This window comes from Homalodisca vitripennis, chromosome 6, assembly GCF_021130785.1.
Source record: "Homalodisca vitripennis isolate AUS2020 chromosome 6, UT_GWSS_2.1, whole genome shotgun sequence".
NCBI classification, from domain to species: Eukaryota; Metazoa; Arthropoda; class Insecta; order Hemiptera; family Cicadellidae; genus Homalodisca; species Homalodisca vitripennis.
Genome location: NC_060212.1, coordinates 16,741,411 through 16,766,306, shown reverse-complemented (window position 1 = coordinate 16,766,306; position 24,896 = coordinate 16,741,411).

Below are 24,896 nucleotides of genomic sequence, written 5' to 3'. Positions count from 1 at the left end.
CAACGAGCACTGCGAATCCGTATTACGAGAACAAACATTTTTGGGCTAAATATTCCCCCCGCTTCCGGTTTTTACTTTTCCCACTGGCCAAACTTTTGTTTAAACATGTTACAGCTGTAACTTTCTAGCTCATAAAATTATTGTACGATAAGGCATGTAAGCATATTTACTGATATATAAATAAACCTAGAACGTTTGAAGACAGTAATACCAAATACTTTACGAATTAAGTAAAAAAATTAGTCAAAATATTTAACAGAATGCCTGCAAAACATGAAAAAATCCCTGCCAGTAAAAATTTGCTAACTGCCAGATCTAAAAGTTTCCGGTACTTTGAGTGGAGGGGAACAGGCCAGCGAGCGGAGTTAGCGCTGCAGCGGCCAACACAGGAAACTTCGCCCATGCGACCTTGCGGTCAGAGTGTACATTGCTGGCATATAGACAACCTTAAGTAGTATTTTAAATAATTAATTATTTAGGATATTTTTATCTTAATTCTTATTAATTAATGTCCTTAAGTCGTTGAAAAATTAATATACATCTGTTCAGCCAATTACACTAGTGGTTTAAAAATTAGGAAATTCACTTACAAAAAAGTGCATATTTAATCTTGATCACTCCTGATATTACTTTAAGAACTCATAATTAGTATACAGTACCACCAAGAAGTAGAGGTGCACCTCAGAGACATGTTAATGCGTTATCTCACAGACATTATAGTTCAAACAAGACCTTTGTTTGAACAAGACTACATAAAAGTTCCCGCTGGAACAAATACTGGCAGTGAATTACGGTTTGTTTATTCGTTCCAGTTGAGGACTGCAATGTTGTTTTTCACGATGGTGGTCGCCGGGGTTATGTCGGGGTCGATGGCGCAAGACATGTGCATCACATGCAAACTGTGTAGAATAAACTATGGGAACCTTGTAGGAACCATTAATGAGGTAAAGTTTGTGCAAACTGTGTATAATAAACTATGGGAACCTTGTAGGAAACCATTAATGAGGTAAAGTTTGTGCAAACTGTGTAGAATAAACTATGGGAACCTTGTAGGAACCATTAATGAGGTAAAGTTTGTGCAAACTGTGTAGAATAAACTATGGGAACCTTGTAGGAACCATTAATGAGGTAAAGTTTGTGCAAACTGTGTAGAATAAACTATGGGAACCTTGTAGGAACCATTAATGAGGTAAAGTTTGTGCAAACTGTGTAGAATAAACTATGGGAACCTTGTAGGAACCATTAATGAGGTAAAGTTTGTGCAAACTGTGTAGAATAAACTATGGGAATCTTGTAGGAACCATTAATGAGGTAAATTTTGTGCAAACTGTGTAGAATAAACTATGGGAATCTTGTAGGAACCATTAATGAGGTAAAGTTTGTAGAAACTGACAACATACATTGTACAGTTTTACAACATGTACGGCTATATTCATATTTTGGTTATTTTACTAAGTTTTAGTTGAGTCTCTTCTGTCAATCGGTCGTCATTTAAGTCGAAAAACTAATTATTTAACAAATTAAATCAAATAATTTAATTCATTAATTTAACGTAATAAGACGTTGCTATAACATAAACATAAAGCCTTTGTTAAAAAATTATTATATTGCTTCGGAAACAAGTGGCAATTTTATCTTAACAGTAAATTTGAGTGCGTTTGTGATTTAAAAATTCTGATATTTTTAATCCTAAAACTATGAAAAATTACGAAAAAATCATATTACATTCACAAATCTTCCACCATCTAAAATAAATTGTAAATAAAAAGTTTTATAACATACGTACATAAATTTCAAAAATATGTGTTGCTTGTTCTTTTGTCGTGTCCAAAAACTCTGAAAATTCCCATCCTTACTCCAATAAACACAAGCTTAATAAATTAAGATACGTGTACAAATAATGAAAGTTTTTTTAATTCAATTCCGAGTAAAACGCCACTGCTTATTATTGTATGTTTTCGTTTAAAGTGCAAGGTTTATAATACTGAAACCACAGTAATGAATATTGAATCAATACTGAAGTTAGGATCCTTAAGATATAATGTTGAAAGTAATACATATTAGTGGATAATAATTCACTTTGAAATGTATAGTTATGAGATATAAATGTTGAGTTTATCTCTATTTCACCTTAATTTTAGAGCAGCATCTGAAATTTGGCGTCGAAGATGGTTAAAATGTAATATGTTCATAGTTTCAACATCAGAAACCTAGACCACAAAATATACTGTAATCTAGTTGAAGGGATATTCTCATTATCTCATCAGGTGCACAACTGAGTGCGATGTTTTAGACATGATCTCTAATCAAGGTGGAGCAACCGAGTTTTCTAACCCTATTCTAGGAGTGAAGTCTGTGACAGCGTCAGATTCAAGACGCTGCGCTAACAAGAATGTGACCTGGAACTGAACCAAAATTAACATTGAATTGACCTTTAAATCATAACTACGTTAATAAAATTGGCAACATATGAAAAACCGTTTACATTTTTTACTCGCAGAATACTTTTGTTCCTATTGCTGTACATTTTGTACTTTTGGGTATTTTCATCGTATTTTACGCACAACATTTAAGTTTTCTTTTATGGTCCAAGAGAAAATTTGTGCTGTTAAAACTGTATGTAAAAATAAAATAATAGTTTCCACTCGAACAATAAAAAAATCTTACGATAAGACCCATTGGCCGAAGCTTTAAGTAAGGAAAAACATAACATATACAATATGACACGTAGCCCAGTAGTTATTCTATGTAAACGTGGATGAACATTAGTAAAGCAATTTACTTAAGTGACAAAATATACGGATCGTATCAATAAATGTGGGTACTTGTACAAACTGCATGTCGCATACATCAATATAATATCACATATATAAAGTAATAATTATGCAAGTAAATACAGGGATCATGGTTATCAAATAGATTTAAAATATTATCAAAGCTTTTCACTCATAACCAACCGTTTGACAATGATATGACAATTTGTCAGCACCAAACCACCATAAGAAGACTGTGTATTGTGCTAAAATAGTTACGTAAGTGCCTTATTCTTATAAGCTAACAGTTGTATAATTATTATTTCCATACCTTAAAATAATCATTGTTTAGTATTGTTTTATCCTTTCGAAACTCTAAAATTTCAATCTCCATCAAAACAACCACTACTGACCATTGACTTCACAAAAAAATAACGTCATGTGCTTCTCAGCTCCCAGATTAAAGTGTTGAAACTAAAGAATCAAATTATTGTTACAGTACATCTCGAAAAAACGTCTCTACGCTCAATTTGTAAGTCCCGGCAAAATGTTTCAAGACGTTGACAGCATTTGCTTTGATTTCAAAAGCACGTCTGTTACAAACACACGAGAGGAAAACCAAGCACTATTGATTGTAACAGCCAAGAAGTAAGTATCAGCAGTATTGCATATTACTAGTAATAAGTACAAAATGACAACAATAAATACATAATATATTACAAAATAATACATTATAATACAATATAGTTCTTATAGTAATGAACAACTTAAAAATGAAAGGGTGAAGTTTGCTATAGTAATTTATGGACACCCTATATTTAATGAAAATTATTTCGGTACATCAAGCAAACGTATACAGTAAAGTGGAGATAACTCCTGGCCTAAAGATACAATCAATAGCGCCAAACCGGAGGTAACTCTCGCGTGACTGGGTTTATCTGTAAGGCTCTCCACAGTTAATCAAACTGAGTTTACTGGGCTTATTCGAATCGTCCAATCCTGTTTCTGTTTGGCTTCCTTAAATAGATTTCCATCATTAAACCGAATAGTAATGCTATAATGAGGCTCTTTTTGTAAACATTGTTGAAAATTATAAATTTAAACTGGTTTAACCACACATATTATTACCTTTATGAACAAAAAACATTATACACAGTTCTGTGAAGTAAATAATGGATAATTTTGCTTCCTCTTTGAGTGATACAACCAGAGATGTTGGCTTTATTATTTATTGGGTAAAGCAGGAAGGCGTCTCGGTTGAGCTTTTATCAGCCTTCAAAGGGTGAGAAGTCGAGACAAGCCGAGGAAAGCTTTGACCCCGCTGTGATGGATGAGGGTTGCAAGATTGATGACGTCAGTGTGAGGGTGAATGTAGTGTTCAGTGTACATGAATGTGCTACTGGTCTGACAACAGGTGCTGAGATTGATTATACATTCATGTATACTTGAATAGTGCCTAGGAAAAAAACATTCATTCAATGAGTAAACCATATCCTGTTTTAACTCGATTTAACATTTAGGGTTTGTAAATATTTCAAAGTAATATCTATATTAGCACTCATTCTGGTAATACTTTGAATAATTTGTTGTTATGGATGAATTGTTGTAAGTATTAGTGATCTTTGAACTTGAACTTGAAGATTGATGTCAAACAAAGAATACGGTTTTATAATGATGTAGATTCCAGAAATACCAGTGTATTTTTAAAATAATGAGAAGGCGTTTTCTTGCGAAGTAAGTGATACGTTTGGCAATATTGTTTTTTTATGTAAATGCTTATTTGGCATTTATAGCATTAGAATATCGATCCGAAAACTTTTAACTTTAAAACTTTATCGATCGGTTTACTAAATAGTTTTTTCAACCAGTTCGGAATATACAAGCAAAACAAAATCAAACTAAATTACTCAACTATAAATGAGCCCGAAATGCTCACATCATCTAAGCAGAATTGCCTTTTTCTAAACGACTGGAATCCGAGATATCAGTTACTGCAACGCAATCAGTAAGTTCTTGATTTTTTCTTCATATCCTGAAGAATGTAGCCTTCACCAATGGCCTAAAAACCTAAAAACTACAGGATTTATATATACTCCTAAACATATTAGTTACCAGTGATATTATGCCAAAGAGAAAATTCTATTCACATTTACAGAACTATTTAAACTACACACAACTACGGAAATCTGGGACCTGCAACTGGGACAGGACAATCTTGTTCAGTCCACATTCATGTGCAGTATGTACTGAGATTGATTTCATTTGATTAACTTATACTCGAATAGTGACCTTGAATAAAATGCTCATTCAAAGACTGAGCATATCCTGTGTAACTTAATCATTCAGCATTTCTAAATTGTTGTTAGTTGTGAGGTAAACATACTAAAATACTTTATGGAACTTATCCGATGGATGAAAGCATTCATGTAGCCAATTTTATTTTCCTCTTTTTCCTTTAATTTTCAGCTGATTTTTAAACTTGAAGATCAAAGAATTTGAGGTATAGAAGCATACTCAAGAGGTAAATATCCGATATAACCAAAAAAGGTTCTGATAAAAATAAGAGTATTTAACATATTTTAAAAGTTCAAAGCTATAATTTCAGAAAAAATATCTATTAAAATATTTTCAAATATTAAAATTATAAGTTATACACATTTATTTTTACTATAAATAAAATCATTTTAATGGGTTGAAACTTAAGGGGAAAATCAGAACAGTTATTTTGCTTAATTTTGGTGCTGCTCCCTGGTGGTTGAATTTAGAACTAACTCAAATCTTAATCAAGTACATGTACTATATAAATTATTTGATATTATATATAACGTAAAAACTAAAGCGTCTATACGTTGTTTATGTTTATTTTGTGGCTCAATTACGATTATTTTCACAATTTAACTGTATGGTTTATGTAATTTAACAGATGTTCGTTAAAAAAGATTTCATTGCTTACATAATAATATATTTTATATTGCTAAAACGTGGTGTTGAAATTGTGAGAACTAATAATACATTTACTCCCTGAGCAAGCAATGTGTTCGGTAGCAAAACTGTTCAATTTTACTCCTTATTGGGCATTACTAGTGGCAGCATTTATGATCGAGTGATCGTGTCACACAATTAAATAATAGGAGAGCTAAATAAGAAACTACATTTCTACGTGGACCTCAAGAATAAGTGCTATGATGGTACAGCTCTATTGTCCAACCATAGAATGTTACTGAGCGTAATTTAAGCCACTTGTCTGTCTGTCTATCTATTAGCAGAAAAGTTGAAGAATTAAAAAAGAGCTGCAGAGTTTAAATAGCACAGTGACCTCAGCGTAGCCATTATGCGACACGTAGTGTGGCGTAGTCCTACTTGTACATTTATTAAGCATTCAGATATATCTTTAAAAGAATATTCAATATTCAAATTTACCAATGCTACAATATTTTGATTAGTTATTTTGTTCATTCAATTATTGTTATTTAGTAGCATAGACAAAAAAATGCTTTTTCGTACAGTAAGACACATTTAGGTGTATGGATATACGTCAACACAAAGTTTACTTAAGTTACAAAATGTATGGAAAATTTAAATAGTATACTATTTGCAAGGTTTTATATTTATTTGAACGTAGGAATTAAGAAATTTGGAATATTTTTAAACCCTTAATACTTACGTTGTGGTTCACCGCTTTCAAATATTAGAAATTTATTGAGAAAAGAGCGGTAAGCCAACGTACCATTTGGCATCGATTTATATTAGAAAGTGTATTACATATCTGAAACAACAATACTTGATAAGTTTTAGTATTTAGAATTTTTAGTAAACATTGTTCTTTAAGTTTCACTAAAAATAATGTGGATTGAAGAAAAGCATTCATTTTTCAAACTCTGTTAAAATTAAGTACATTGTATAAACTTCATTATTTTAGCACAAATGCATCACAAAAACATCTTATACAAAGCATACACCAATCATTTACACTCCTGTTGTCTCAGAAAGTTGGAATTTCTGGATCTAGAACGTACTTCAAAACGAACAATGATATTTTATAGTCAAAATTTTAGGAAGTTACATAATTAACAGAAAATGAGTGAAAATATGCGGTGTGTTTTGTCAGTGTGGGTGACTGGCCACTAAAACTCGGTCGTTACGACGTTGGATATGGCGAGGTGGAATGTCCTGCTTAGTCTCCATTTATCTACCGTCAGGTCCCGCAGTAGTTTATTTGCGTACTTAAGTAGCGCCCTTTGTGCTTCTGAATTTAATACTACTTGGGTCACATGTAGTTTTTATTTTTCATTCACAACTTTCTTACTTTTCGTACATGCCTACAACACCTGAACAAATACGTATATTTTGACACCTGAACAGAAAAAAATTGTTCAAAATGTCAATGACGAATATCTTAAGAAAATTCTTAAGAATAATTATCCTCCGATAGTGATCAGCTGTAACATTTGCAATACTTAACATAAGATTGTTGTCGTTCGTAGTAAGTTTGAAGTTAAAGTTCCATTAAATAGTAGTTTTCATCATTAGTTGCAAAAGTTGTTTCCGTTGCAATCATTTTTTACGAAAGGTCCAAAGCTAAGGTCACAAATAGGATTAAGCAGCGAAGGACACTTTTACTCCACACGGTGAACAGAGTTAAAACATAATTTACATTATGTTTTATTATATAATAACATAACACAGTTACGTTTGTGAGGTCTACGTATCTCTGACAGCTGTTATTTACTCGTCCTGCAATAATAACAGATGATGTTATTGAAGTAAATAACAAACAAAACTTTGCACCAGCTTTTTCAGGTTTTGTCATTTTATATACCAACAACAGATTTAATTCGTGCGGTATGATGAAAACGAAATTTTAGCGATTATCTCGCCATGAAGTACAGTCGATATACTTTTCACATACTTTCCAAATTGAATGATACAATTTTCAATGTTGATGGACTGGAAAACTTATACAACCAGACGTGCATGTTTAGGTAATTTTGCAGTAACGCCTAGATGTATCTGTGAAATTAAGGGATTCTGGGGTTTAGACAATGGATTTTATCCTCATATTCCCTTCCCTCTCTATCCCTTGCTTGGCTTGGAAATTTCGGTTTCACTGTTGTCATGGGGATCTTCCTTGGATAAAGTTTGAATCATCAGTTTGTGTATGAGAGGCATCCATTTAACTACACTAACGTTGCTTATTCTAACCTAACAGTCTGAATATAATTATTTTCCATGTCAATCAAATTCTAGAATTTACATAGAGGTAATGTAATAGTTTTCATTATATCACAGCATGGGAAAGTGAAACATATATGGGACACATATTTTATTTCTCCAAACTTTTATAAATATGTCAGAATTTTAACTTTTGATGAACTGAGCTTTCTGCAAAAGTATTGGTGACTCATCACACTTTTTACTATTTTGGCCCTACGGAGTCCTGCTTGCTTTTCTACTTCGAACATTTATTACTTATAAAACATTTTATTTAAAATCACGGAACAGCACATACTAAGATAAGGTAAATTATCTTAAAATTAACCATTTTTATGCCACTCGTGGTTATAACTCAAACTTTTGCCCTAGGAAACATTCGAAGTGAACTTTTCGCATTCTAAATTGTGCTATAAACCCTGAGCGGTGTTGTGGAAAATCAGACAAGCGGCTTATTCCAGCCAGGAGAGAGGTTGGAAAGAACACGTGCCCTAATATGCGGAAACGTTGCTTTTTACAGCCTCAACATCTCCTCTCCCAACTCGGAAACCACTTTTCAATTTCTCATTCATCTCCAGGAAATGCTTTGTTCCCAGATACACGCTAACAGAAATGAAACTTCATTTTATTACTGTCGAACACAATTTCATAATTGCTTCTACGAAGTCATATCATAAACTAGAACGTGTGGTTTATAATATTCCAAACTCCACAAATGTTACTTATAAATAATATTTTCCCTTTTTAGGCTGTGTTTGTAAGTTTACCAGAATGGGAGAATGCAATATGCAATAGTGGTTAGTATAGTAAACTACACAATGTAACGGTCTGCGACCAACGTCCGTTTACAGCCTACAACGGTCCACTCATAAACACTTTACGATCTCGTATTTTACGGAGTTCTATTGCTGAAAACTTTATATAGACGTGGTACCGCTGTAATAACTGTACTTTCGAACTGCAAATAACCACAATGTGGGTTTTTAGTTTTAATAATAGTTCTGTATGGTTTATAACCCCCAAATATGATTATGACACACTATAATCCGAAACAATAAACAGCTATGTTTCAATATTGAAGAAGAGCTGGATGAAATCAACAAACAGCTTCCGGAGAAAAAAACTTGGTGGTCTTAATTGATGTTAATGTGGTTCATAAAGAAATGTTTTAAACATATTCTTGGACCACTAAAATATTTACTTAACTTGTATTTCTACCAAAGAATTTTTCCCTCACTCCTGAAATCTGTGAATGTAAGTCCAATTGTTCAAAGGACGATCCCTGTTCAACAAATAATTACCGGCCTGCTTCAACTTTGCCAGTTTTTATAAACTTTTGGCAAAAAGGGTTTTGACAATAATTCTGCAGTTTTTAAATAAAACAACCAACTTTCTGAAGACCAATTAGGGTTCAGGAAAGTAAAATCGGTAGTTGCGGGATTTTAAAATTGAAATTACACCTTAGGTGTGTTTCTCGACTTATCTAAGGTATTCGATTGTATTGACCACAACAATCTGCTTGACAAATTACAAAAACTGCAGCACCTGAGGCGCGCCACATTATTTCGTATAGATTCACTTCTAATCGACAGAACTCGAGTTTTCCAAACCTAAAATCATCTTTCAAACCCAATCCAATTGGGCTATGGAGCCCCACAGAAATAAATTCTCAGTCCAATTCTGTTTCTGCTATATGTCCCCAACACTGGGTCACCACTACTACACGGAAAGGCCATGTAGCATGCTGATGACAAGTGTATTTTTCTGCTAGAAATCAAAATTTTTCCTATAAGAACGCTCTTTTGTTCTTACAACACTACAACAGCCTTAATCTCTAAACAAACATATCAAAGACCAATGTCATCAACTTTGCTATTTGGCCTGAGAATGTCCAGCGTAGTCCTGCCGTTATGTTGGCATATTCCATAGTTTAAGAAGTCTACAGTTTTAAATTCCTTTGAATACACCTTGATCCAGAGTTGACATGGTCATACAATTTAAAAAAATTTTATTCTAGTAATTCTCGAGAAAAATTGAAGGTTTTTAAGGTATTAAAAGTTTAAAAGTCTTAATGGCCACTACCTTGAAAATACTAGAGATGATTGTCTGATATATTTTTCAATAACTGGCCTTGTTATCATAAAAATTTGAGCCAAATTTGGTATAATTTAATTAATTATTTTTTAAGATAATAATATTTTATAAAAACACATACAGAAGGGAAACTAAGCATCAGAGACTCATGTTCACAATATTATCAAATACGTATGTTTTGATTTGAGCGATAACGTGGTATATCTTTGTCCAGAATGTTACAGGACACCCGTATGCTATACAATATTAAGTGCTACATTATATTAAAACAGGAGTAGCCGTTTAAGAGAATGATTTTATCAATACTACTTTACTGATCACGATCTATGTAAGATCCTTCATTAAGGGAGAAATCATAGGTGTATAACTACATATATGTCAAATCCAAGTAACCTTAAGATCAAAAAAGGGTTTGTGATACATTAAAATTTATGAAATCGTAATGTCAGTATGCCAGTATGTCAGTATGGCCATTCCACCAGAAATACGTTTCAAATAACACAACTGTCTTCAAGGACCAATCCTAAGATAGATTGCTCTGAATGAATAACCTGATAGTGTACGTGTTTTTATATCTTTATTCATTCAAAAACATACGCAAAATGTTTATATACTACACATTTCCATTAGTATTTATATTACCTCCAATTACTACGCATTAATTCAATAAAATATAATTATTAATAAAGGCCAGAGCTACGTGCTACATTTTTGTCACTGTTTTACCAACCTATTCCTTTGTGCAGTAAAGACAAGTCCACCACGAGGTCGGTGTCTATCGAGACTGAGCTTCGCGAAGGAGGGTTTTCAGGCATAGGTGAGCAATTTACGTTGTAAGCCAGTTATACCAAGGCCAGACTATAATACAAGCTAGAGTCTCGATATTATGACGTCACTACACCTATGGGACCACTAAGCACCTACTGTGCCTCATTGTTAATATTTTATTGTTTTCTTTTACAATCGAAGACTTAAATGTCTTACTTACTAGAGAACATTTTCCCTTTTTTGTTGAGTGTTTTACTATTAAATTAGGTTATATTAAATTTTAAATTGACATATATGCTTTATGTGATATAACAAAAGGTGTTATTACATGCAACTAATAACAGATGATTTGCCCTCTTAAAATCAATCTGCAGTGAGACGTACGTGAGGAGTGTACGCGTACGGACTGATAATGTGAAGAAGGGCCTGTTGTGGTGGGGAGGGAGGTCAGCACTCAGGCTTGTAACAGTCAGGCCTTGGTTATATCTAAGTCTGAAAGAAATAATTACAAACTCTAGACTATAGCAATTTCAGCACTACTCCTATTGCAAATAATCTTAGAATTTAAAAAACAATGTGTCGACTCTTAGCAATGAGTACACATACAGGGCGTAAATTAAATCTTAATACGCCTGGATATATTCCAATCGGATTAAGATATCAATGTACAATCTTCACCATACTTTTTAATTTACTTTTTGAATTGTTTTAAGAATAAAAGTGTAATTTTAAAGGAATATTCAATGGAAACACAATATCATGAAGAATCATCTCTGCGACGATCCTTGCAAACTTTATGCGCAAATAAATCCTTATCTTGTAATGCCACCTAGAAACATACACCTGTTACAAACACTATGCACGCAATTAACATTACTTAAAAAAATAAGCTGTGCTCTTTAAGGTATTACTACAAGATATCACGCATGCAATGTGTTCATATGCGCAAGACATACGCATTGTCCCTACAGTTTATTATCTTTTGCGTTATTTGCCCATAACTTTGCTAGTACTGCATAGAGGTCATTGCGTTTCTACCAAATATGTTTTTAATATGACATGTCGCAATATATGGCTTGAAATTATAACATTTAAAGTTATCCCATTCTACCACCCTTTGAAAAGGGGATGAATTCTTTTTGCCATGAAAAAATCTAAACAAATAATTTAATAAGTATGGTAAGGGTTGCACATTAATATCTCAATCTGTTTTAAATATATCCAGGCGTATCAGGACTTACTTTACACCATGTTGACTCGTATAGATGATTCTTCATTAATAAAAGGCTTTCACTCGTGATGAGAAAATCCCTTACCTTTTCAAACAAATGTAATATTTTTATTTTATTTCAGTTCTTACTATTACACAAATTGAGGAGTTGTATGGTTGTTACTATTACACAAATGGAGGAGTTGTATGGTTGTTACTATTACACAAATAGAGGAGTTGTATGGTTGTTACTATTACACAAATGGAGGAGTTGTATGGTTGTTACTATTACACAAATGGAGGAGTTGTATGGTTGTTACTATTACACAAATGGAGGAGTTGTATGGTTGTTACTATTACACAAATAGAGGAGTTGTATGGTTGTTACTATTACACAAATGGAGGAGTTGTATGGTTGTTACTATTACACAAATAGAGGAGTTGTATGGTTGTTACTATTACACAAATAGAGGAGTTGTATGGTTGTTACTATTACACAAATGGAGGAGTTGTATGGTTGTTACTATTACACAAATAGAGGAGTTGTATGGTTGTTACTATTACACAAATGGAGGAGTTGTATGGTTGTTACTATTACACAAATAGAGGAGTTGTATGGTTGTTACTCAGTGAACTTATTTTGGGCTTTCGGTGAATAAGTTAAACATGTGGATTTTGTGTAATATGTGCGTTCTTGATTTATATACTAGAGTCATGAAGGAGACAGGACTTTTTCCGAACATTTTCCAACGTTCAGTGATACAATACAATCAGTAACACTAAAATTAATGGGGTTGATACAATTGGGACTGTACTCAAGTGCGGACATTTCCAACTTATTTTATTCGAATACAATGTCAATGTTCATTAGAAATTAATCAGTTCACATTAATTAGAGATTTTAGAGATAAAACTAAAGTGATAAAATATTTTTGTTTTTTTGACACATAATCTTTGAATCCCTTTAAACCTAATTTTGTTATTTCTGTCCGATTAAATATTGTTCAACAATTGTTTGAAAACTACCTGTAGTGTAATTAAGTACGCCAAAATAAATCATTATTTAGAACAACAAAGCTATTTAAAAATACCTAGTGTTGCTGTTGAGTCGTTAAGTGGTTTAGAGTCCATCTAGACTTCCAAACGCTCAATAAACTCTTTCCTGTTATAGTATTTTCCAGTGTTTAATGCATTATGTTACTTTTCACTGAAAACTAAGCACTTGATATTGCGCGGGATACACCCCTATGGACCTCAGATACGCATAAATCACTGCTTTAGACCTCATACTTTAAAAAATTCCCGGGAATGAAAACTGCTCCAGAACCCACTAACTTCTGTAAGATATTCCATGCCCTAGATCCCACGGGAACACATTCCTTCCAGGCCCCTGGGTACATAAAGGTTCGTTACCTCTAGTTTCTATAAAACACCATTCCATCACAACCATGTGTATGATTGCTGAATACTTTCAACTTAATGATATATGACTACTTATAAAATTGTTCATCCAGATCAATACTAACTTATAAATCTAAGTATGTAACAAAGTACTCATAATGATGCCCAATGAATTGTTTTAATGGATTTTTTAGTGATTTTTCATCTTATTTGAGTTTTTGTTTAAACCAGTTTCCATTTAAATTAATAATCTGGGTCACGAAGGCCACCCACATAGGCAATAATAGCAAAACCCAAAAATATTTTTATAAACTTCTAAAGTTCATTATACTAAGAAATAAACATAAAATTTAACAATTTTAATAACTTTATTTGCCTACAAAGAGTTAAATGGTAACTAACAAGTGTCATCTTAAAAAATGACTTTACACTGAAACTCCAAATACTACTAAGACACCCTCAGTGGATGTTGAGCCCATTGCATTAATTTATTTATTTATTTGGTAAAAGATTTAGATGCTTTTGTGTGTATTTCACGTATTTAACAAATTTTTGTATGTTTTAAATCAACCTACGATCCCAGAACGTGACATGTCTTCGAAATTTATATTGTGGCTGAGAATGATTTAATTTAAATAGAAATACGTCTCACAAATAAAGGTATTTAAGGTACGTAATTATTTATATACTAAATATAATTCTTTTATATAAGTTCTAAAGGACTTGTATTTCCAAACCAACAGCAGGTTCATGCAATACAGCTTTGTTATGTTTTTTGTTAGGTCCGACGCTGCCAACATTTAAATCACAATCAGCCGGCGTCGTATCCACGTTCGATTTCACCGTAGGCCACCCCTGTGAATCAGTCTATGTCTTGAAGCGATGTCCACAAATATATGCAGGTATGTATTGTTATTATTAATACAATTAAGCTTAGAAGATGGTTGCATACAATTGTAACTTAGTCGATTTTACGTTTGTAATCATATTTATTCCAATATTTGTTTATTTATTTAGAGGTCATAAACATTTTTACAACTCATTAAAAGAAAACAAACGGAAACATGGCAAGATACTGTTTGAATTACATAACATGCAGTGTGAGATGATAATTTTATTATAAAACATAAGTTATCATAAATAACAAGAACAACAAGATACAAATTAATATGAATAAGTAACAAAAATGAATAACAACAAATATAATAAAATGCCGCTTTAAATTCAAAATGCAAAAAATATGCAATAAAAGAGAACAAAAGTAATAAATGATGACATGCTATGAATACAAATGATAACGTGGAAAGATTGAACTCCGGAAATCAGACCGACTAAGATGTAATTGACTAGAATAATCAAAACAATGAACAAGATCAACAAGCCAACTAAAGAAAGAACTAATGCTAAACAGTTGCTATTCAAGATTGCTACTCAATAAATAGTGAGATCAAGTCATAGAAAGACAGTTTGGACTTTCATTTCTGTCTGTTTGGGAACAACGTGTATAAATTATTTGAAAGTCTCTCCTTTAAAATCGATGATCATAGGATCCTGCAGTTTGGACATTTCTGGGCATGTAGATCAAGTGAGAAGAAGTCAACACCAGAAGATAGTACGTTTCCCAATTTCTCGATCTTCTCCATTGCACTGGATGCCTTGTAGTTTTTGAGGCTATGGTAGCGAGCAAACATTTCTTGAGACCTTGCTTGACCAAGGCAGCGGATACCAATACGACTGAGTAACTCTGGAGCATCAATGTGGTTATTGAGAATCTTGAATATGAAAGTGGCGTTTCATCGTTCATTTTCAGTAAGGCCTGTATCTCAACAATAGGAAATCTCTCTAAAATCAAAACCCATTCAAAGACCAATAAAACATCTTTTTATAATTTCATTCAGAACCGTAAATTTAAAGTTATGGTGCGTTGGCAAGACGCTGTTAATCAATTTCGAGTTTTCTCTCATCATTGCTTGCGTCTTGGTTTTATTTAAATACAATCCAGAATTTTTCACTATCTAAGTTTTAGTTAATGGCTTCAATGTCCAAATTCACCAGTAACAGAAGTCTGGTTCTTAAGAGTCAGGTACATGAAGTTAACAGTTTACAAATGTTAGTTAATCGTCGGTCTAAAGATGAAGATTTGAACACAAAGAGAATAAAAGGGGTCCAAACACAAAGCCATGTGGGACTCTGTGCGAAACTGTTCTCCATGTAAACATCTCATCACCTTTCGCCAAACATTGCTGAGGTCCATTAAGCAAAGACTCGAACCAATCAACGTAATAACCGCGAAGTGTTTTTGTACAAATGAACATTTTTCAACTATATAGACCTAAGCAGACTAGCGAGACAGTGTTAGGCAACTTTTGAGGATATAACTTAGAAGCAACATGACACTACATTGCCCGTTTAATTTTGCTATTTGAGGCGCATTGGAATCATTGAAGTACTAAAGGACAAATTAATATTTCCAGGAACAAGGTTCACAGTACTGATAGAACTTTACACCTAGATAAGCTTGGTTTTAACTTGCTCTATTTATAACTCAGGCCCAAGTCGTGGCATTGCAGACCGCTCTTAACAATAAATATTTGAACAGCGAAGCAAAATATCTAGGCAAAATAAAACAAAGTAAAATATAGATCTAAAATAAATCAATTCTGAGTCATAATACGATTTGGAGGAGTTGTACCTGATCAACCAGTGGCCTGATTTACCGCCATCTTGTTTCTGGAATAAGGCTTGTCATGTTTTATTACCCAGGAGGGATCACTTCTGGCTGGTTTCCAGTTGAACTTACCACCGTGCCCAATAAAAACCGATGTGTCACTTAAATCTGGGACGTCCAGAAGGGATACATGACTAACAGCAAATTTCAAGATTCTGTGCTGCAAGGACAAGTTGGTGGGGTTCGTTCCCTAATCTCAGAGGTTCTTGCTAACCTCAACACAAGGGTGTGCCACCCCTTGCCTGTTTGACTGGAGGGGCTGGTTCAGAGCCGGCATTATCTTCTTTCGAGGAGGCATGACTTGAGATTAGTGCCCTAAATTCTTCCTCATGGATCTCGATAGGAAGCAGCCCCGACCCCAACCTTGCCCATACTGAATACCCTTACAAAGGTCCTTATAGAACTAGGTGCAATTTATAAGCTTCTTGTAATAAAAGAACAAAAAAAGCTCACCATTTCCTTCTTTCCACTTGTCAATGTTCAGTGATTTCTTCTATTACTGTGTTATTAAGATATTTTTATACCAGTAAGAAATATGTCTATCGATTTCACGTTTTACAAGAAGTAGTGCCAATGTAGTTGATAAATCCATTCATTAATGCGTCCTAAATTCGTTACAACGAAATTCTATTTATTCCATTTAACCTAGGCTAAGTAGCTTTAAGGCGTCTTTTTAGGGTAATCATCCACCTAAAAGATCGTATTGTCAACCTCAAATTTAATGTGAACTTTCTCAAGCCATTCGTCATCAAAAACAAAGTCTTACAAACTGTAAGTATTATTAATTAATTGTAAATTATTGCAATGATATGACGGGTTTCGTGATCACTGTGACATCTTCAGATATCCATGCACTAGCGTTCGTTGCAGATTAAAATTAAAAACACATATTACTCGAAAAAAATTGCAAGTAAATAAATAATACAAATATTTACAGAAAACAAACTGCTATGCACATGTTCGCGAGAGCTAGATGGATGGTTTGCAAGAAGGAACTGGAGAAATTAACTTTCAGAAATGTTATTTTGTTTTCAGACCCATCATTTCTAGGTGCATTGACGTGTCAAAACGTTTATATTGAGGGTTTATCTTATCATTAATTATATTTTCAGGGTAACTGTTTACTGCTTTGTATTTTTTATAGTTTTCAATAGTGGACAATAACTACTTTTCTTGCATTTGCAAATTATTTCTAGATTTAGATTTATATTTCAGTAGTATTGCCAACATTGAACTAGAAAATCACCGTATTTTGACCGTTGCGTAGCAGTATTCCCTGGAAGGTGTTCCTTAAAAAGGAGATTTGACTGGTCTACCCGTTTGTTCTAGATAGTACTTACAACATTGTTCACTGTACACTGTAAAATGTACAGTGTATTTTACAAACACCACTTTCGTCAATACTATCCTCGTCAACTTTGTACGGATATTTATTAATTCATTATTTTATTTCGAGTCCTATAATACACAGTTCATTCATGTTTTGGAAATATGTCGTTAAATTTGTTTAAGTTAAATTTATTGCCATATGACATAGTTACATATTTGTTATTATTTGCTAAAATGGAATTTCCAATATCTTTTTGTGATCTATCGTAGGCATTATCATGAGCTATACATACCTCGAGTTCCTTTATATTATTATCACTGATCATGGAATATTGTTTAGTCTATGGACGAATAAACTGAAGAATAAGCAATAAGTATACTGTAGGGTATATGTATTTAAGTAAATTTTATAAGTGTACATACAAAACAGGTTCAAGCGTAAACGAATAGTTTGAATACAAATCGAGACTCTGTTGATCGATGTGTACAATTTACAATGCAAAATTAGAGATAGAGTTGGGATATAGTGCAACCCGAATTTCAACCCTGTAGGTAACCTCGTTTTACAGTGGTGCATACACTAACAGTCAGATCTCGTTCATCATAAATTGGAGGGAAAGGCTTTGTCCATGCTCAGCCAATACTGATAATAACATAATGTGCGTTTAGCTGTGTGTGTGAGAGGAGCTAAAGGTATAACTTCATCTCAGGGCCTGCTAGTTGTCAATACATCTATACCTCCAAACATAATACTAACAAGCAAACCAAAATGACAAACCCAAAAACAAGATTTTTCACCCTTCCTAAGTTAAGACGTAGGCTACTAAAGCACCAATATGAATTTGAAAATATGTTGGTACAATCTTAACGAATTTAAAGAGTGAAGCAGATCATCCATGTGGTCTGTATAACCAAAAAAATTTCATGTTTCTATTCCTTAATTTGACGTCACAAAATCCAGTGCATCGTCTTCAAAGTAGTACAGTGGCCCAATTTGCATGTATGTGTGGTTTTATAGGAATTTAAATCATTCTCAAATGTAATCATCACATACATTATATCACATACATACAGCAAGGAAGGTCTGCCTCATTCTGTATAGGAGAAATGAAATTTATCATTTCTCATAAAATATTTGATATTGATAATGATATTGATTGATATTGTTTAATATTCTCACAAAAAGTTTAATGTTTTGTTACAGAACCTAAATGTCCAAAAGATACAGAAGTCCCTGTATTTATTCTGTCTACGAAAGTAAAGGAAGATGACCAAGGCTGCCTAGCCGAAGCAATGAACAAAGGTCAAGCAGAAGTGGGTAGTTTGGACTACTTAGAACTGCCTAATGATATGAACCCTTGTCCAAGTGGTGGGGCAGGAGGGACAGCAGAAGCAGTGACTAACTTTGAACTAACATTGCCAGGGCTATTAACTATAAAACTTTAATAAATTCTTATATCCATACTTATTGTTAATATAGTAAATAGCATTATGTTTTGTGGATAGCATGCTTTACTAACCATTTATTACGCCTGTAATGTTCCGTTTATTATGGTATTTTCGAATAAAAGAATTTTATATTCAATCGGTAATTCTATTTTCCTGCAGTATTTTACGTTTTAATATCAAAGTAATAGTAATTAAATTTTATAATTTCATTGAATCATCTAAGTTACTATACTGTATAATTCCATATTTAAAAAAGTAATAATAAACATTAAAATATATACTTAAGAGTTGTAAAATAGGTCTCAAACACACAAAATTTTAATAGTATCAATATAAATTTTTTATTTGAAGTTTGTTTTTAAGTGCATAATTTAGAGTTAGTGAAGTTCATACACAAATGATGGTTGTGATTCCTGACTTACTTACGCGTGTCGCAGCCCTTTGGTATGATTTGATTATTTTAACCTAGTTTTTATTAATGGTTAACGCACAGACGGCAAGGCAGACAAACAGACTGCCCTTGAACCAAGAGGATCTTATGTACCAAGTTTCCAGTCTCCACGACCTTTGTATCAAAGGTTATCGCACAGACGGCAAGGCAGAGGGACGGACTGCCCTTGAACCAGGAGGGTCACATGTACCAAGTATCAAGTCTCCACGACCTTTGTATCAAAGGTTATCGCACAGACGGCAGGCAGACGAACGGACTGCCCTTGAACCAGGAGGATCCTATGTACCAAGTTTCAAGTCTCCATGACCTTTGTATCAAAGGTTATCGCACAGACGGCAAGGCTGAGGGACTGACTGCCCATGAACCAGGAGGATCCTATGTACCAAGTTTCAAGTCTCCACGACCTTTGTATCAAAGGTTATCGCACAGACGGCAAGGCAGACGAACGGACTGCCCTTGAACCAGGAGGATCCTATGTACCAAGTTTCTAGTCTCCACGACCTATGTATCAAGGGTTATCGCACAGACGGCAAGGCAGAGGGACTGACTGCCCTTGAACCAAGAGGATCCTACGTACCAAGTTTCAAGTCTCCACGACCTTTGTATCAAAGGTTATCGCACAGATGGCCAGGTAGAAAAAGCGGACTGCCCTTGAACCAGGAGGATCCTATGTACCAATTTTCTAGTCTCCACGACCTATGCATCAAAGGTTATCGCACAGACGGCAGGGCAGAGGGACTGACTGCCCTTGAACCAAGAGGATCCTATGTACCAGGTTTCAAGTCACCACGACCTTTGTATCAAAGGTTATCGCACAGACGGCAAGGCAGTGGGACTGACTGCCCTTGAACCAGGAGGATCCTATGTAAAAAGTTTCAAGTCTCCACGACCTTTGCATCAAAGGTTATCGCACATACGGCAAGGCAGACGAACGGACTGCCCTTGAACCAGGAGGATCCTATGTACCAAGTTTCAAGTCTCCACGACCTTTGTATCAAAGGTTATCGCACAGATGGCCAGGTAGAAAAAGCGGACTGCCTCTGAACCAAGAGGATCGTATGTACCAAGTTTCAAGTCTCCCGACCTTTGTATCAAAGGTTATCGCACAGACGGCAAGGCAGAGGGACAGACTGCCCTTGAACCAGGAGGGTCACATGTACAAAGTTTCAAGTCTCCCGACCTTTGTATCAAAGGTTATCGCACATACGGCAAGGCAGACGAACGGATTGCCCTTGAACCAGTAGGATCGTATGTACCAAGTTTCCAGTCTCCTCGACCTTAGTATCAAAGGTTATCGCACAGATGGCAAGGCAGAGGGACTGACTGCCCTTGAACCAAGAGGATCGTATGTACCAAGTTTCCAGTCTCCACGACCTTTGTATCAAAGGTTATCGCACAGACGGCAAGGCAGACGAACGGACTGCCCTTGAACCAGGAGGATCCTATGTACCAAGTTTCAAGTCTCCACGACCTTTGTATCAAAGGTTATCGCACAGATGGCCAGGTAGAAAAAGCGGACTGCCTCTGAACCAAGAGGATCGTATGTACCAAGTTTCAAGTCTCCCGACCTTTGTATCAAAGGTTATCGCACAGACGGCAAGGCAGAGGGACAGACTGCCCTTGAACCAAGAGGGTCACATGTACAAAGTTTCAAGTCTCCCGACCTTTGTATCAAAGGTTATCGCACATACGGCAAGGCAGACGAACGGATTGCCCTTGAACCAGTAGGATCGTATGTACCAAGTTTCCAGTCTCCTCGACCTTAGTATCAAAGGTTATCGCACAGATGGCAAGGCAGAGGGACTGACTGCCCTTGAACCAAGAGGATCGTATGTACCAAGTTTCCAGTCTCCTCGACCTTTGTATCAAAAGTTACCGCACAGACGGCAGGCAGACGGACGGACTGCCCTTGAACCAAGAGGATCCTATGTACCAAGTTCCAGTCTCCACGACCTTTATATCAAGGACTGAAATTTATATTTATTGAATAATATATGTTTCAAGCAATGACGAATCAACCATGTTGAAGTACACAATTGCTCCATATTAAAGGCGGACAGCTAGATATGTAACTTTTGGATATCAACAATAAACATGTAAACTCAATGTTATAAAAACTGCTTCTGATATGCTTATTCACTTCCCATTATCATTTCTCGAATTGTTTACTTTGTTAAAATTTGAGAATTTGCTCAAGTGTAACTCTGTGCGAGGTCTAGGTTTTAATAAAAAATACTGGTAAGTTGAGTGGTTTGCAGTTGCGAGTTACTTGCCAGCTTGAACTATTCCCACCCATCGTCCATACTGTTTTGGGTACTCCGCCGATCTTCCAGAGCCCGAGCAATGTTCACTCCTCATTTTGCCCATAGTGCTTTGGGCACTCCGCCCATCTTCCAGAGCCCAAGCGTTGTTGTGTCCTCACTTTGCCCATACTGCTTTAGGGACTCCGTCCATCTTCCAGAGCCGGAGCGTTATGTCCTCACTTTGTCCATACTGTTTTGGGCACTCCGCCCATCTTCCAGAGCCCAAGCGTTGTTCTATCCTCACTTTGCCCATACTGATTTGGGCACTTCGCCCATCGTCCAGAGCCCGAGCGTTGTTCTGTCCTCACTTTGCCCATACTGATTTGGGCACTTCGCCCATCGTCCAGAGCCCGAGCGTTGTTCTGTCCTCACTTTGCCCATACTGATTTGGGCACTTCGCCCATCGTCCAGAGCCCGAGCGTTGTTCTGTCCTCACTTTGCCCATACTGATTTGGGCACTTCGCCCATCGTCCAGAGCCCGAGCGTTGTTCTGTCCTCAATTTGCCCATACTGTTTGGACACACGTTCTCTCAACAATGTGATGATGCGACTACACAACCCACTACTTGATCGTGTTGATATGATGTCGTCGTCTTTGACCTTTTTCGCCGCAGCCGTCAGACACTGTCTGGGTTTTTGTAAATCGATAAACTGTTTGTCCTTTCCTGTTTGCAAATAAATAAGTTAGTAATAAATGTCACTCTGAATTGAGTAAAATATTTATTGCTATTGTTCTCCTTTTATCTGTATTGTAATTATGCACTATGTATTTATTATTACAGATATAGCATGTTTTATATTGTCTGATTTGGTGTGTAAGATATGGGTTTATAAGTTTAGTCTATTATTTAATTAACATGACTTCTATGATGAATGAAATCTGTAAATATTATTAGTGAACATTATAACATTGAATTGTGTGAGAAAGAGGAAACATGGCTATATTCTTGAATATTTTAGTTGTTTGTTTTTTCATTTTGTTTTTTTAGTTTTTTTTATCATTTTTGTAATTTTTTTGTTGTTTAATTTTTATTTGTTAATTTTAGTTTTTTCTTGTTTATTATTGTGTTATTTGGTTTTTTGTTGTTTTGTTTTTTATTTAATTTTTTGTTATTTTTGTTTGTGTTTTAATGCTAATGATTGTATAACTTTATTTTGATTTGCTACAATGTAAGTGGGTTTTGTCTGTTTTGTAAAATAATTAAAATAAATAAACAGTTACAAGATTCGTTACTGTACAAATGTGTATTGCAACAATGTGAATAAACTTTGATGGTTCATTGCTCACTAAAACTGCTTTTGAATTCTCAGTGATATTATATATATATATATATATATATATATATATATCTTTCACTGCACTGGATTGAATGAACAGCTAACCCTATTTCAGTAAATCGTCGATGTTGAGGCACATTCCACAGCAACTCGAGATCGTTCACCGATTATAACGTGTGGAACGCCTCAATAAGCTTCGCCACTGCAATGGAGAGACCTGGTAATTTTTTCGTTTCACTCCATAAATACATTGTGTTTGTTTAATTTTGGATCATTTAAGTGACAATATAGTTCTAATATTGTGTTTTTTCTGAAAAAAGTAGTAAATGCATCTAATACCATATTGTCTGCAAAGCTTTTTGGTAATTTACGTTATTCAGGAATGGATTACTACAAGATTATTTCTGAACATAAAATTTATACACTCTAGAAGCTCTTTTCTTAATGAAATTCTTAAATAATTTGAACAAAATACTATAATAATATAATTGTTATTTTTGCAGAGAGGTCCTAAGGTTTAAAGTCAGGGAGCTTTACTGTCTAAGTCTAGTCCATAAGGCAACTACTAAAACATTCATAGGCAATCCTCAGAGTCAAATTCAAAAACGTCTATAGTCAGCTTCCCCCTTGGTAACCAAAGCAATTTAAAATTGATTTAAAATAGATTTACTGCTCCTACATAAAATGCTTAACAATCCAGAGTTTTATGGTTATAATTTAATTCTTTTACAGGAATCGAACTCGTGGCGTCTCGGCTAGGGAGCCACAGCCTTACTCATGCTTTATTTTAGAATCAACGTTAGAGATATTGCCTATGGTTCAGAGCCAATAGCCATTCATTTCAAATACCGGCCATTAGTGTTGTAGCCTAATATCAATGGGGGAAAGAGCCAATGTAGAAGTACTTGATCATAAATAATTATCCCTGAAAAGCGAACCTGATTACTACATTTATCCGGTAGAATGAGGAATCCAAACTCATGAAATATACTCAAGTTAAAGCATCGATCAAATTTCAGCAGTGATATAAAATAATGAGGTGAGGTTTTTCACACCTTCATCGCATGCCAAATAGTCCTACACTATGTGTTTGGCCGGTGGGTTCGGATTGTTATTAAACAGATTACTTTAATTGCATTTCACAGCGCCGTTCACAGATAGTGACACCCGACTACGGATAAGCTATCGAAGTGATTAAGTATGCTAATGGGGTATTCCGTGACTAATTTGTTACTAAAATTGAGATCCTTGTCGATCTCTATCAGCAGCACGTTAATGGCGACCTGTGTTCCCGAAGTGAAATCATAAGCGATTTGTCGATAGGATCTTGTTGGTATGCCAGCCAGTGCATTGGATGCTGCAGAAATATTGCTGTTGGCGTCACGTTTTAAAATTATCGATCAAAGTAAAAATTTATATTACACACCACATTTAGAATAACACATAAACATGTGTTTAATAACATTATTGATTCGGTGTATTATTTTATGTTTATTTCGTAAACATTGACAGGCCTTGACTAGGTTCAAACAGAAATGAAATTTTCAATCTAAGAACAGCCATATTATTTTGTAAATTATTCTACTTACCACATTACACGGTGAACCATTAACCACTTTATAAAGTTTATTGCATCTGTAATTATTGTTAAATGTTTTGTTAAAGTTTAATTCCCACATAAAATCACATCCAGGACATATAGAATACAAACTTCAATTTGAATGCTGAATCCAGCTCCAGTTCACATTCCTTTTATTGCAGCGTCTGGTATCTGACGATATCTCAAACTTGACTCCTGGAATCTGTAGTTATGTTCGTCTGAAGAGATCCAAAAAAATTGACGACGAAGAAGCTCAAGACGAACCTTAACATCTTGTCGATACCAGAGACACCTAGTCTGCAAAATACAATAATTATTGAG